Here is a 16118-nt window from a genome sequence, read left to right as displayed (position 1 = left end):
TAAGTAACCTATGTAAACGCTGATAGTCTGATTTTACTGTGGACACTACCCTGTGCAACCCACATTATTTTCATCATGATATATTCAGGAAAAGATGCTGTCTGTTGCTTCTTTAAGGTACCAAACCTGAATATTTTCAGCTGAAACCTTAAAAGATGTGGTTTTGTCCTGAGTGGCGACTCTGTGCTGTCAGTGTGGCTTTATTGTGACTAAATTACATTTCATAACTGTGGTGTTTGTATTGTTTGGCTGACCAAACATTATGAGCTGTGGTCACACTGTATATGTAGAGTTGAATTATTTATATCCAGATTAATCACGAGAGAACGAACACACACGTTAGAAAAACACTCATAAATAAATCTTTGTCACTGTGCACAGGGATTATTTATTGATTACACACACAGGTGAGAAGACACAGTCCAGTCACCAGAGAGAAACGCTGCCACTGGACGTTTCTGTAAAACACAGATGCGTTACATTTGGAATTTTCAAATCGTATCAACGTTTATAAAGTGACATAGTTTATGAGCTGATTTTGTCGTCAGGAGGTGGAGGATGGCAGGACACCTTGGTGAGGCGCCTGCTGAGCTGCAGACCTCTGTGAAAGGCCACCACACAACAGGACTGGTTGTTTTTTAAGTAGCAGTGAATCATTGCTTTGTTTCCAGATGTTATTCAGACACCACATGTGGGTGTTTATCGACCCATCGCTACGTTTCCTGACGGGATAGTGCCATGAAAAGCTACTGTTTTTTTTACCGAGACGTCGTGAGGTTTCTAACAGGTAGTGAAACACAAAGCATGTATTTCAGACCAAAACATGTTTCTGTGCCTAAATCAAACCAAACATGAACAAGTTCAGTCTGTTTATCTGCAACATATCAGCGTATGAATGTAACATGTCTGCGGTTTGCAGAAATGTACAGCAACATTTACTCTGCCTGTTGGGTTGGATATTACACACTTTGACGCTGCACACACACACACACACACACACACACACTCCTGTTAGTATTTTGTGTGTATTTAAGCTGCTGCATTATAGATGACTGACACAAGCGCTCATATCATATCTGAACCTCAACATCCTGCTGATTCCTTCTGTCCTCCTCCATCACAGGCCGACGTGCAGCTTTACATCGAGTGTGTCCTCCTTCTGACCCCCCCGAGTCCATGAAAAAGAAACGTGTTCACAACCTGCAGCATTACTTCTAAGAAAGACTCCACCTCACTCCTGTCACGGTGAGTTTTTGGTTGAGATCTTTAGTATGTGATTTCATAACTTTATTTAAAATTCTAAAGAGGCGACAGAGTTTACAAACTGTTTGTTGGGGGTGTGTAAAACTTCTCACTGGGACTCGAGCAGCAGTGGAAGAAGTATTCAGATCCTTCACTGCAGTAAAAGTGCTAATACCACAGTGTGACAATACTCCAGTACACGTAAAAGTCCTGATCCAAAACCTTACTTTAGTTAAAGTAATCAGGTAAGTGCACTTAAAGAAGTTAAAGTAAAGGTGCAGTAAAATGTTCCCTCTGAGTGTGTTTCTGTTATAATTGATGTTTTCAAATGAACATTACTGCTGCATTGATGTGTGTGTTGCATTTTACTGCTGTAGTTGCTTGAAGATAGTCTATTGTTCCTTTGGTTCTATAAACATGGGAAAGCCCATTTTCACCACAACAAACAGCCATTTCTCCAAAGTCCTGTTTCACCAGAATGCACACTTCCTGCAGTTAAGCAAACCAAGAACCAGGAAAAAATGTTCATGTTGTATGTTTCTGTAAACCAAACCTAACATCTCTCAACACCGCTGTGGTGAATGTGTGGTCAGGTCAGGTGGCACCAAAGCAGGAAGAGTCTGGTAACAACACTTCAATAATGCCGCTTGGAAATGCTATGAAGGGTTGTTAAAGCCGCCTTGGATTGGTGGCTCAAACACTGCTGAGAAAAGCTGCCAAGTGTTGGTAAAAACACAGAGGATCGGAGGCTGAAATGCCGCTGGGAAACACCACTTGAAAACACTGTGAAGGGCTGGTGAAAACATTCTGGGATCAGTGGCTCAAACCCTGCGTAGAGATGCTGCAAAGGGGCAGTAAAAACACCCGTTATCGATGGCTCAAGTTCTGCTGGGAAACACAGTAAAGTGTTGGTAAAACCATCTGGAATTGGTGGCTCCAACGCCGCTGGGAAACATGCGAAGGATTGGTATCAGTGGCAGAAACATAGCTGGGAGCCTGCTGGGAAACGTTGCAAATGGTAATAAAATGCCACTGGGAAACGCTGTGACTGGTTGGTAATACCATTCAGGATCGGTGGCTCAAACACTGCTGGGAAATGATGCTGGAAAACACCGCAAAGGATTGATGACTGATTGAAACACTCAGGATCAGTGGCAGAAGATGTTGTGAATGGTTGGTAAACCACCTGGAATCTGTGGCTCAAACACTGCTGAAAAAACACTGCTAAGGGTTTGTAAATATTCCCAGGATTAGTGGCTCAAACACTGCTGGGAAATGCCACGAAGGATTTGTATAAACACCCGGTATCAGTAGCTCATACACCACTGAAAAACGATGTGAAGGGTCCGAAAAACACCCGGGGGTGGGGTGACTAAAAACACCTTAACTGGTGCTGGAAAATGATGCAAAGGGTCAGAAACCCGCCTTGATTGGTGGCTCAAACACTGCTGGGAAACCCTGCAGAGTGTCAGTAAAAACAGCAGAGGCCTGTGGCTCAAACGCAGCCTGCAAACTGAAACAAAATGGGACGTTTTTTCGGACTAACTGGGTTTCAGAAGTTTGAGCTGTCAAAATAATGGCATGGCACCAGATGTGTACAGCTGTGCTCGCTGTAACTTTGTAGTTTAATCTCCAGCAACGCGTCATATTCTATAAGACCATCGTGTGTGTGTCCTGTGAGAAACACGTACTGATTTTCAGCTTTGTGACTTTTCCAGCTGATCTGAGAGGTTTTAAAGAGTTTATTTAACTAAAGAAGGAGGAGATTTTTTTACTGGACAGAAAAGAAATGAAACCTGTCGTCTGAAATGTTTGTGTGTAATCGCTCACGTCTTCGCCACATTTTGTGCTTCAGAGGTGTGAAAACCTTGTTTACAGCAGTCGGTGGAGTCGACCTGTGATTCTCTGCTGCTGTTGGAGTAAAGTTTAAAGTAGGCCAGCTAAAGGCAGAACAAAGCTCAGAGAACGCCTGGGTAACTTTTCCTTTAAAGATACATGAGGCAGGGCCCGCCACTCCCCGCCCATCAAACATTCAGGAGCAGCGGAAAAGACGTTTAACACACACTCACACACTCCTACACACCTGACTGGTAAACACAGGCCTGAAAACATGTTTCATTACACACACACACACACACACACACACACACACGTTGGCACAAATACAAAACTAAAACTCAATAATACTTTAAACACACTACAGAGACGTTTGATGGTGTTCCTGGCTGTCAGCTGTCTAATCACCCCTAACAAGTCTTAACGAGCTCTGTGGGAGCTGATGTCACGTCACACTGTGTTCTGGGTTAATCTGCCGTCAGTCGGCTGCCGGTGTTTGTTGTCACAGATGTTGTTCTTTACACTAACGTGGACACACTGGACGCTCAGCAGAGGAGGCAACACAAAAAGCAGGCATGAGAAGTTTGATGTGTTTAGTTTTTAGTGCCGAATTTACGACAAGACGACGATTAAATACGAGATGGAGACACGGTGTCCGTACGGCAGTTTTAAATCAAAAGATCTGGAGTTTGGTGACTTCATGTTTTTGTGAGGAAGAAGTGACTCAGAGCTGCTGTTTACCACAACTGTGACTGTTTGATGACATGAAAACATTTCTTCACAGCTGATGTAACGATGCAAGACACACTAACAACATGAAAACACAAAATACTTGCCTGCAAATATTTTGCATCAAAACTATTCGTACTGGCAGCGATGCAGATTTGTGACAGCTTCAACACTTACTCCATCAAAGATATGAAAAGATTCATAGCAGCTCATTTGCCAGAAAAAAATAATGATAGCAGTTTGAGGTCCTTCTGAGGAGGCAGAGGTGCAAACACTGACCCAGAGCAGCGTCTGTCAGGCTGAGGTTGTATGGCTGAAGCTGCTGTAAAATCAGAGCCCGTCAGAGTGTATCTAAAGCCTCCCACAGGCTGTGAGGTTTTATCAGTCTTATAAGTTCAGTGCAGCTCCACTGTGCGACACGACATCAGGTTTGATGTCTGCAGACTGTACGATGACAGCGCCACTGAACCACAGGCTACGACAGTTATTACTTCTCCAACTGTGAAACACAACATTATTACATTGATAAAATTATTATCATTAATAAAATGTCTGAAAAAGTGATGATAAAACATTAAAAAAAATATTATTGAATTGTCTGGAATTTTTTAAAAAATATTTTCAAAAAATGTTGATAAAATGTCAGAAAAACATTGTGAAAATGTTTATGACATGTTCAAAAAATTAAAAGTTAATAAAATGTATAACATAAAAAAATTTCTAAAAAAAGTTACATGTAAATATATTTTTAAAAAGTGTGATTAAAGTACTATTAAAATGTCTGAAAAAAGTGTTAATGAAATGCCCTGAAAATATACAAAATATGTTGATAAAATGTCAGAAAAAAATAATAAGATGTCTGAAAATGGACCACTGCTTTAGAGCCACCACCAAAGATATCGCCACGTTTCTTTACCGCTGGTCGTCTTTAGTCTGGGACAGACCAGAGTCACACAGTGGATACTGGGCTTAAAGGGATAGTGCACCCAAAAATGAAAATTCAGCCATTATCTACTCACCCATATGCCGAGGGAGGCTCAGGTGAAGTTTTAGAGTCCTCACATCACTTGCAGAGATCCAAGGGGAGAGGAGGTAGCAACACAACTCCACCTATTGCTTGCGCGCGAGACCAGCAAAAGCACGTGAACACACATGAAGGCGGTGCCCATGTCTCACAGTCTCGCGCAAGCGTACACACGTGAGCGCGGTGCCCACAGAGGCAGTCAGAGCTACAGGCTACAATGAGGCTAAAAACAGAGTTCAGATGACGTTTTTCCAAACAACTTTTTATGTCGGGGCTTCAGGACACTTGGATCACTACGGACGAGCAGTATGGAGATATTTTGTGGTTTCAATTATGTGTTTTTGGATGTTTGAATCTGGGGCGCCGTCAGCCTCCATTAGGTGGAGTTGTGTTGCTACCTCCTCTCCCCTTGGATCTCTGCAAGTGATGTGAGGACTCTAAAACTTCACCTGAGCCTCCCTCGGCATATGGGTGAGTAGATAATGGCTGAATTTTCATTTTTGGGTGCACTTTCTCTTTAAGGCTTTTATTGTGAAAGGTAAGAGCAGGAGGAGTCGATCTCATGTGTGCTGCCTTTGTCAAGGTTCAAAGTAGTTATAAAGTTTGCTGTCTTGGTTCAAGCACGGAGCCTCTGTGTTGTTGTTGTTGTTCTGCACAACGTGACTGGTTGATGCTTTTAGTCGCGGTGTGAAAGCTCAGAAAAAAATGCATTTTTTGATCAATGGGAGTTCAACACAACATGGCAATGTGTTGGTAAAAATCAACTGCTTTTTGTGGCTTCATCCTGGCAGGAAGTGCAGCCATGTCTCGGTGAAAACTATCCCGGCAGAAACAAAGCAACAGGTGCTAAAGATGCAGGACACGTAGCGATGATTCACTAAAACCAACAGGTTTCATTGTCTGTTGTTCTTGAGCAGTGGTCTGTAGCTTGGCGGGCGTCTCAAAAAGTCTTATTTAGAAAACGCTGAGCAGTGACAGAAGTCAGGACTTGCTGCAGACCCTGTGTGGTGGCTCATAGTGAAGCTCGCCCTTCAGCCTGTTGCGTGTTGTTCTTACATGAGCTCCATGAAACAATCCCTGAGGCAACATGAGACTCTGGAGAAATCCACCGTCGTCAGGTCTAAGTGCTGCTTTCCAGGCGAGATTTCTGCAGCGTGACGTTGAGCCGACACGAGTGCGGCAGGAAGTGGATTTTCATGTAAAGCAGGCGGCGTCTCAGTCGGAGGAAGGATTGGTTGGCAGTGGTTTGCAGAGCAGCTTGTGAATGTGCTCTGACGGCAGAGTTGCTGTGGTTAACACGCTCACTTTAAGGCCCTCCTTCATGTATTCACCCTCACTTTAAGTGCTCTGTCATGCAGTTATCCTGCTGCTGTCTGCCAGCAGCAGTGCGGAACATTCCTCCTTAATGAATGAATAATGAATGGATTATTTTTTTAATACGGAGCTGGTGAGCTGACCTGTGACGCCCCACAGCTCAAAGTGTTTCCTGTCAGGGAGAGTCAGCCGTGTTGCGCCTCATCCTGCGTCAGAGCTGCAGAGGTTTCCGACACTTCCTCTGTGGTGGTGATGAAAGATGTTTTTGAGTTGTGGTCAGCTGCTACACGTGTAGCCTGTGGTCAGTGCGTGTTCTCACCTGACGGGTTTTAACCTCTGACATCAAGCTGTCTCCGCGTCTCGCCACATAAACACTTTGTGTAGATGTTTAAAGTTAAAGAGCATCTCCTGCTACTGTACTGTATTGACAGCCGTTGTCATGGTAACACTGGGTCAGCAGTTTGTTGTTGATGTGTTTAAGCCAGTGTGTGTGTGTGTGTGTGTGTGTGTGTGAGTGAGAGATGCTGCGGGGGGCGATCACAGAGACAGAGTGGTGGTGCATCTCTCTGTCAAATGTAAATGAAAGTCAGGGATCAGCCTGCGGAGACTGATGTCACTGAGTGTGTGTGTGTGTGTGTGTGTGTGTGTGTGTGTGTGTACGGTCAGCAGTAACGTATTGACAGCTGTGAGGGTTTGATTACAGCGAGGAGCCAGAGGGAAACAACAAACAATAAATAGAGCTGTGAGACGTGTGTGTGTGTGTGTGTGTGTGTGTGTGTGTGTGTGCGTTACGCCCTGGTCTAGGGGTGTGGGTGCGTAACATAAGGACACACAGGAACACGAGTATAAATGTACAGGTGAGCAATTTATTGCTACACACTCCAAAAAACACACTGTACAATATCGCACACAAAATGGAGCAAAAGACGTCAGGGTGAGCCCATGTACAATATCGCACACAAAATGGAGCAAAAGACGTCAGGGTGAGCCCAGTCCAAAACAACAAACAAAAAGCAACCTGTCTACCGACCGGCTTAATAACTGATTCCTAACAAAAACAAAAGAAACAAAAATACAACACTAGGCCTAACTCCCTAGGCTAATGATAAACATGAGAAAACAGGTATAACAGAAATAGCAGCTCACCCCTACGCTCCGTGCAAACAATAATATGTGACAGTGACTATTTACAATATACACAAAGAACTCAGTTGGCCCTAAGGCGCTGGTCTGAACAAAAGAAATAATTATTTAGCAAGGCAAGCTAAATAATCACACGTGGATCACACAACAAAGCACTTATCAATCACAAAAACCAGAGAACGATACGATGCGCTGCTGCCATGTAGGAGAGTGGTCTCGCGGCTTCCGTGTGTCCGGCATTATGAAGGCTGAGCCCCTTGCTCCACCAATCCGGCAGCGGTGACGTCACGCTCGTTGTCCAGTAGCTGTTGACACTGAAGCCGAGCCCCTTGCTGAGCCAATCCAGCCGTAGCGACGTCACGATCGTTCAGCAAATCACCTGCACACCTGTTCGCAAAGCATACGATCTCTGGACAGAAAGAGAGGTCTGACTCTCCACTAAACATACTGATCAAATGCATATACACAGACACATAATAAATACACAGATCATAATGCACATATACACATAATGAATACACAGGCGGCCGGGGGACATAACAGTGTGTGTGTGTGTGTGTGTGTGTGTGTGTGTGGTTGTGGGCTCTACCCTATTTTCTACCCCCTACACCCGGCCCACTCGCCCAGGACACACCCATCTTCAAACTCCACCTTTATTTTGATCTGGATCAAAATAAAAAAAACTTTATTTTACACCTGTAAAGTTTTGTGACGGCATCCTGCAGTGTTTCACAGTTCCTTCCTTCCTTCCTTCCCTCCTTCCTTCCTTCCTTCCTTCCTTCTTCACTAAATGACGCATTGTGTAAGCTCAGCTCTGTTGAGATGGTGTGTTATTGGTCGACAGCAATTGGTAGGTGAATCTCAAACTAGCAAATAAATGAGTGATGATGATGATGATGATGATGATGATGATGATCTGAGTCTCTGCGGTTTTTAACTTAAACAGAAGGAAGCGGTTGAAGAAACAAGTTCTGTGCCAAGAAACTGACTGACTGTGTGTGTGTGTGTGTGTGTGTGTGTGTGTGTGTGTATAATTAGCTGTGGTTGTGACTCGTCTATAGTTATCCCGTCCACTGTCTCCAGCTGTCTGCAGAGACTCTCTCTGCCTGTCTCCTCCTCTTCTTCTCCTCCTGTAATTATTGGTGAGTGTTCAGTCATTTCTGCTCCTGTATGGCAGCTGGCTGACAGGGATATTTGGACACCTGGCTGCATGCACACACACACACACACACACACACACACACACACACACAGCTACAGGCTGATGTATGCTAATCGAGGGTATAAAAACTGCATAATGTGTATTTTTCCCTCCTCTGGAAAGAAGACAAAGCTTCACCACGCTGGTATCAGAGTTTGGAAACAAAGAGACGCGTCTTTAACTTTACGCCACGTTTCCACTTACGTTTGTGCACGGAGACGAGTCAACAGGAAGTCCATTTATTCCTTTGGGAACCCTGTGACACTCTTCTCCTCTGTAATACTTCGGTCCACAATTTGCCCCAAGTACATTAAATAAACTGAACTTTTGCATTGGATTTCAGAGAGACCACACAACAGTGTGCTAGCTTAGCTAACAGGCTGCTAACTGACTTGGTCGTCAGGTGAGTTTGTCTGATTAAAAATAACTTGTTTATCTCGTCTACACACACTGTGAATCTGAGTAAAGTTATTCTGCTATGATATGGTTATACGTTACATCCAGTCAGACTGTCATCATCAGTTTGATATGAAACACAGTCAGTAAAGTCCTGTCAAAGTAACCGATTCATGAGCCATACAGCTGTCTTTGTTCACCAAAGGCACAATGAGCTAAAAGGAGCTTAGCTAACATATGACTCATTCAGCCGTTCGTACGTCTTTTAATGAAGCATTTCACAGACCATGCCACCTACCTGTCAGGCCAACATCTTCATTTATTGGTTGCAATTCAGTATCGGTCATGGTTTTGTCCCGGTAATGTTCAAAGCTCATATTCCAAACTGCTGGATGGCAAAAAACTAGGGCTGCGCCCCCACCACCGGTCGACCAAACGTCAGTCGACTACAAAGGTCATTAGTTGGCAAAATTTTGTTTTGTTGTTGTCGTTGTTTCACTTCTCTCTGTACACACATGTAAACACCATCTCCCAACACGAGTCCAGTGCCAAACAACCAACACACACCAGTTCATTCCAGTCCTGTGTTCACATCATGGACGTCATTCATTAGTTATCTTTAAGGATTAAATAAAAACACTAAGCTTCTGTGAAGGCTGGAAAAATTCCCCACATCATACACTATAATGAGCCGTGAACTGAGATTTTGGCGTCTCTTCAGTCATCATCATCATCATCATCATCATCATCATCATCATCTCTGACAGCTGTTTGTTTCAGGGGGCAAAATGGCGGGAAGTAAACAAAGAGATAGGATTGCAGTTTACTGTATATGTACTGTAAATGGTGTGTGTGTGTGTGTGTGTGTGTCTCTGAACGGCTGCACGGCCACTCATCGTCAACTTTGATGCCTGTTGCCATGGTTACAGCTGGTGTAGAGTAATCCCAAATTTTTCCTGCAGCTCAACACTTTGTGTGACCTGCAGAGCGAGCGCGCTTCACTGTAACCTCCGTCCTTGTGTGTAATCACACATCCATTCACAGCTGAGTGAACTGAAGCCTGCAGGTGTGTAAAGGAGTCACGCCGACCGTCACTGTGTAAAAAACATCATCATGTTCTCTGGAATCAGCGAACAGATGAGCTGCTGATGTGGACGATAAACAAAATGTTCAGGATCTTGAGTCTGAGGCTGCGTTCACACCTGCTCTGTTTGGTTCGGTTCAGTCGAATTCAAGTTGGTTTGCCCTCTCAGTGCGGTTCGTTTGGGCAGGTGTGAACACAGCAATCGCATTCGGGTGCGCACTCTTCTTCAACGTTTGCTTTACTTCCTGGATTTTTCCCACATGGAAATTCTGACCAATCAAGAGCAGCTTTCTCACACAAGGCATTTGATCTGGTCCTCTTGTAAATGCTGCCGTGAGAACACGAACCAACTCTAGGCAATTATACAACTTTGGAACAACATGAGTCCCTGATTCAGACCAGAGGAGACCACTCTAGGGCTGAGAGCAGCCCAACAGTCGTCCAGTTTCCTCCTCACAGTCCAAAGACGCACCAGCTGCCTCCTTATGTGGACTTTAAGTCCTCATACTACTTGCTTCCTTACTCCTGGCAGCACATTTGTCACGTGATCGTGATTATTTTTCATAGGACATTTGCGTTACAAATGTTGCAGAAGAACGGCCCAGAGGAGAGCGGGCAGCAGCTTCTTTGGTCGACTGCTGTAGAGACTCAGATTCAGGTGTGACAGTGGGCAGGTGGCCAGTGGCAGCGTCAGGTCTAACCTGTGTAACGGCAGCAACAGAAAGTTTGCTGGTTAGGCGGGGAGCGGGCGGGCGTTTACACTGGCTGAATTTGATCTGCCGCGGCCACTGACTGGGGCTTACCTGTGGTCTGCTCTTCTCTTGACAAGGTGGTCTGTAGTGGTGGGGAGTGAGGTGGAGGACAAAATGGGATTTGGACTCTTGCTAATGTTAGAACCAAAAGGACTCTGGCTGTTGTGTAGTGAGCCATCACTCTTTTTTTCCAGCATCCAGCTGATTCGGACTCTAGCTAACATTAGCAACATAAACATGAACTTTAAGCCGCAGCAGTGAGCCCTTGGCTCCGGTTAGCCGAAGGCTAAACAATGAGCAACATTTTCTCTCCATGTCTGAAACACTTCACTGATATTGACACGTTTTATCAACCTGGTCTCACTCTGAAGTCGCTGAAAACCGGCGGTAACGGTGCTCAGCAGTGTCAGGGGGAAACGCAGCAGGACAACAACGCTTGTGATCAATGGCACTGCTCCTGATTGGTCAGACGGGTGTATGGGCTGAAACTTGGCACTGCAGGGATCATTACTGCACTGACTCTGGCTCCAGTTTACATCACCAGCACAAGATGGCAGCAGCCGTATCCAGGATATTTTGGCTGTATATTTGCACAGCTGCAACCCGGTCTCACTCCGAAGTCATCAAATACTGGCACTTGGTCAGTGACTTCCGGCGTCAGACACAGACGAAAAAAGCTGTCCTTTCACACTGGCATGATACACAGCTGGTCGTCATTATTCTGTAACGGCACCCGATGGTGTCGGGGAAACACAGTGGGACAACAACGTAAGTTAAAGCAGCAGAAGTCCAAATGGGAGGGGTGATGGATGGGTCCAACAACCACCGGCTTTCACCCAGGAGGCCAGTGTTCACTTCCTGTAAGACTGTAAAGCCAAACCCTGTTCTTTTTCCTAAACATAACCACGTGTGTGTTGTTGAAGGAAAAAAACATCAGTTGGCGGTGTTGTACTGATGTAGTGCTTTTATTTTGAAAGAGACTGTATGCAAACTGTACATTTCCTGTGAAAACAGAAGTGTATTTTGAAAACAGACAATGCATGTAACAGGCTGAAGTTGACACGGCGTCCCAGAACGTCAACAACCAACACACCCAGGGTACCTTGGACGTCATATGTGGACGTGGAAAGTCCATGACCAAACGTGGACATGTGACGAGGTCACAGTGAGGATGATGATGCCTTTATTTTGTTGATCCTCAGATGCTCCTTCAGACTCTGTTCGATCCGTCTGTCTTTCTGTTCCAGGTTGTTTTGCACTGCTAACAGTTGTTGCCAGTGGTGGAACTTTCTCTGCCAAAGTCGTCGCCATTGACTCAGACTTTCACCACCTGAAGGGACGTACAGTACACACACATCTGCATCTGTAGAACAGCCAATAGGAACGCTCTGTCTCTGAAATTACCTGTGATTGGCTGAAGTCTCCCGTCACCGATTCTCTAAAGCCTGAAAACAGATCCAAGAGGAGGAGCAGGAGTCTAGTGTTCTCTCAGAACATCTTTATTACAATAAGCTCAAAGGTTATTATGGGGTTTTTGCAGAATGACATTGAAATAAAACTGCCTTCCCCCGGTTTAAGTCAAAGTTTTACTACATATTATTTATTAACAGTTGAACAGTCTTTGTGTATTCAGATATCCAGACTGCAATAAATCCCAACAACTCCTGGCCATAAATTGTATTGTGAGTATTCATGCTCCATTTACATTCTGATGACCCCACGGCACTAAAACAGGCCAAATAATCCTGTTTGTCTCGTGAGGTGAGTATTAAAGATTCAGTCTCTAACAAGATGAATCTTCCTCCCTTAAAACACAGTTTCACAGAAACAGATTTCTCCCTGAAAAAGCTGCAGCCATTCTGCTGCATTCATGTGCCAGTGGGAAGGTCCGACACCCAGGACTTTAAATAGAAACCTGCCAATGGGAAACCAAGAAGGGCTGTGAGTCTGACTCCACTCCTGCTCTCTGTCTGTCTGTATTTGGCTGAATAATAGATAGATGGAGTCCATGTACGGTCAGTAGGAGCAGTCAGATACTTGTCAGCAGAAAGAACTCCTGCAGCTTTTTGTTCAGCGTATATATCACCAGCAGCTCGATAATCTGATGCTGCAGTGAAGATGATCTCTTTTCTGACTTTAAGCAAATATTCGTCGAGCGTTGAGTTGAGCTCAGACCGGCCAGTTCACACTGCTTTTCTCTGCAAATGGTTTCGTCTCATCGTGAAGCTTTGGTCTGAACTGGACTTTAAAGGCTGTGTCACCTTCATTTTAAGGCTTCATATGTTGTGCAGCTCAAGGTTGATTTTTAAATTATTTTCGGTCAAAAATGACAAGAACTTCACAACGATAAGGTGCAGTTCCAAAATAAAATATTTACAACGTCAAATTGTCTCTTTATCTTAAATCTGCCATCAATAATTTACACCCTGCAGTGACCCTTTTCATCGGTTCCATATTAACCAACGATCACCTGAGAGCCGTTATCTGGCAACTTGTCTCTTCTAACACCCTGTAATACAATTGACCGATGCATAATTGACCTATGGCTAAGCCACGCCCCCTCCACTCACTCGCACAAACTATCAACATTCAGTGCCCGGCGCTATGGCAGGTGTCACAGTACACGGCATTTCACAGGAGGCAACTGATGATTTTTGGGGACATAATGATCAGATGTCATTGAGAAGTAACCAAAAGGGCCTAAACTACGCATTGGAGGGATATATTCATCATTTTATTGTTGAGAAGGTCGATGAAAAGCTTAAATTACAAGCCAAAATTCACAGGTCACAGTGTACGCTTGTGAACCGCATCTGGTTGCCGTCGCCATGAAAGACAACAAGTTAAAGTGCCACTGAAGTTAAGGTTTTTGGCTCAGAATATGAGAAAAGGATAACGGCCTTTTTACCATCTTTACCAAGAGTGTCTCTCCGTTAGTTTGGTGCTACAGTATTTACACTGAATCATTCAGCATAACGTTTGCCAACCTTTGTTATCTCTGCCATTACAGATAAGTTAATGAAGCTAAGCTCCAGAAGTTAACGTTAGCTTAACTAGAGCCCTTTGGACAACAGCTAACAATGATGTACGATCACCAAAGTACAAAACTAGAACAAAATAGGCTAATGAACTCCCAGCAAACAAGGTGACATGATGAACAACGCAGCTAGGAGCTAACGTTAGGCTAACTTTAGCTAACGTTAGCTAGAGATGTTAAAGATAACTTTATATTTCTTTCCAGCAAAGTGACAATATGTTGCCTCAAACACAATGTTGACTTACCTTAGAACAGATGTAGACATCATTGTTAATCTTATTCACGTTGAGTTGATGTTGTGGTCTAACGTTACCACACAACTTTATCCAAAGGAGACACTTTTCTCGGTTGAGATGTGGTTTAAAGTGTAAAAAATACACCTGGTCGCCCAGCCTCTCAGGATACCTTGTGTCAGAGTTGCATGTACCCCATGCACACCGTTTGACCATTTTTAAACTTCAAATCTCAGAAAAAGCTCATAAAACCGAACAAAACTGACTTTCTGTAATGCATTTCAATGGACGTCCAGGCAGAGAATGTCCCAGTGTATGGGAATGGCTATACGCACTGTGATTGGCATTTGAGGGCGGGGCTTAGCCATAGGTCAATTGGTTGTGTTGTCTTTTGGTCTTGAACAGTGGTCTGCAGTGACGCGGGCGGGGGCACGCCATCCACCATCCCCTCCACCTCCTGATGACAAAGTCCGCTCATACACTATGCCACTTTAGAAAGATTAATATGATGCATATGAAACATACAAATGTGATGTATTCGAGGTCTGCAGAAAAGTATAATCCCAACATTTTCCTCTGGCGACTGGGCCGGATTTTAAGGCTGCTGTGCCATCTAAGATAAGATAAAACTTTATTTATCCCGAGGGAAATTGCTGTGCAGCAGTTGCAATACCAAGCTGGAAGAGTGCAGATAAAAAGAGTGCAAATATACAAAGATAATAAGCAATTTCAAAATTTACTGGCTGGACAGACAAGAGAGAAGACAAAGAGGAAGAAAGGAGAAATGAGGTACTGTAAAAGAGCGAAAGAGAAGAAGGAGGAAACAAAGGAGAGACGAGAGGAGGTATTTTAATCCTGAAGTCAGCAACAAATCACACACTAATGGGCCCACACACACACACACACACACACACACACACACACACACACACCTTCACAACCTCTTTCTCTTTTTTTTAAAAACAATCTGCCAACACAAGCACAATCACAACAATAGCCTATTCATTTACACACTCTCCATCCACCTCATATCTATCTATCTGAGCATTTTAACTCTGTTAAACACGTGTTTCCCTCGCTATCCGTCGCCACAGTAATCAATCAGTGACTCGTACATCCTACAGAGCCTGTTTCCATTCTATGTAAATGAAGTTATTGTGCATGTTGTAGCAGGGATCCATAGCTTTTGTCCGGCGGTGAATGGAGTCCTGTGGACCTATATTTGTCATCCGATAAACCTCTAAACCCCCCTCCTCCTCCTCTTCCTCAGGCAGTTCATACAATACACTGCTCTCCTACACACCTCTTTGTGTGTAATTAGATTAGGCTGCACATACTTCCATGTGGCCCACATAATGTCTCCAGCGGCTCAGTTTTAATTTCCATTCCTCAGCAGCTTTCTGCGGCTCATTAAAGTGGCAATCGTCATGCTTTTTTCTTTATGGTTTCTGGCCGTCTTTGATGCTGAACGCTCATCGACGTGGTCTTCTTTCCCGCACCACACCTCCCAGAGGTCACGTCAGTCAAACAGCCAGGGCGGGAATGTGACACAGTTTTACTTACAGTTTCTGACAAAGCATGAATTTCCTCTTTTCCCTCGTGATGTGGGGCCAACACAGCCAGTCACCAAGGAGTTATCAAAGGATCCAAGGAATCTCTTTGGCTTTACTGGACAGGACAGATTAAGCATGAAGAGGGAGGGAAGGAGGGGAGGACATGCAGCAGAGGGCTGTGGGCTGGAATCGAACCTGTGACCGCTGCAGCAAGGACAATACCTTTGTACATGGGGCACCCTCTCTACCCACTGGGCACCCAAAATGTGTTTTTTATTCTTGAATGTGAAAATAAACTCAATTTTTCACTGTGTCCTTGAATGTGAAAATAAACTCAATTTTTCACTGTGTCCTACAATCAATTGACATAAGGCTAAGCCCCGCCCTCAAACGCGATGAGCCAATCACAGTGCGTATAGCCATTCCCATACACTGGGACATTCTCTGCCTGGACGTCCATTGAAATGCATTACAGAAAGTCAGTTTTGTTCGGTTTTATGAGCTTTTTCTGAGATTTGAAGTTTCAAAATGGTCAAACGGTGTGCATGGGGTACATGCAACTCTGACACAAGGT

The 16118-nt window shown here is 44.3% G+C and overlaps 1 long non-coding RNA gene across 2 annotated transcripts in view; it reads left to right on the top strand.

The window, feature by feature from the left end:
• Nucleotides 1-16118, top strand: part of LOC126385858 (uncharacterized) — a 79619-nt gene that overhangs the window by 48816 nt on the left and 14685 nt on the right. For both annotated transcript variants that reach the window (XR_007569451.1, XR_007569452.1), the window contains one exon: nucleotides 1124-1245. This is a non-coding gene — a long non-coding RNA (uncharacterized LOC126385858). The remainder of the gene's footprint in view (nucleotides 1-1123; nucleotides 1246-16118) is intronic.

The sequence above is a fragment of the Epinephelus moara genome, chromosome 3 (assembly GCF_006386435.1).
Source record: "Epinephelus moara isolate mb chromosome 3, YSFRI_EMoa_1.0, whole genome shotgun sequence".
In the NCBI taxonomy this organism is placed as follows: domain Eukaryota; kingdom Metazoa; phylum Chordata; class Actinopteri; order Perciformes; family Serranidae; genus Epinephelus; species Epinephelus moara.
The sequence above is the reverse complement of the archived record's forward strand: the minus strand, read 5'-3'. Positions and strand labels throughout refer to the sequence as shown.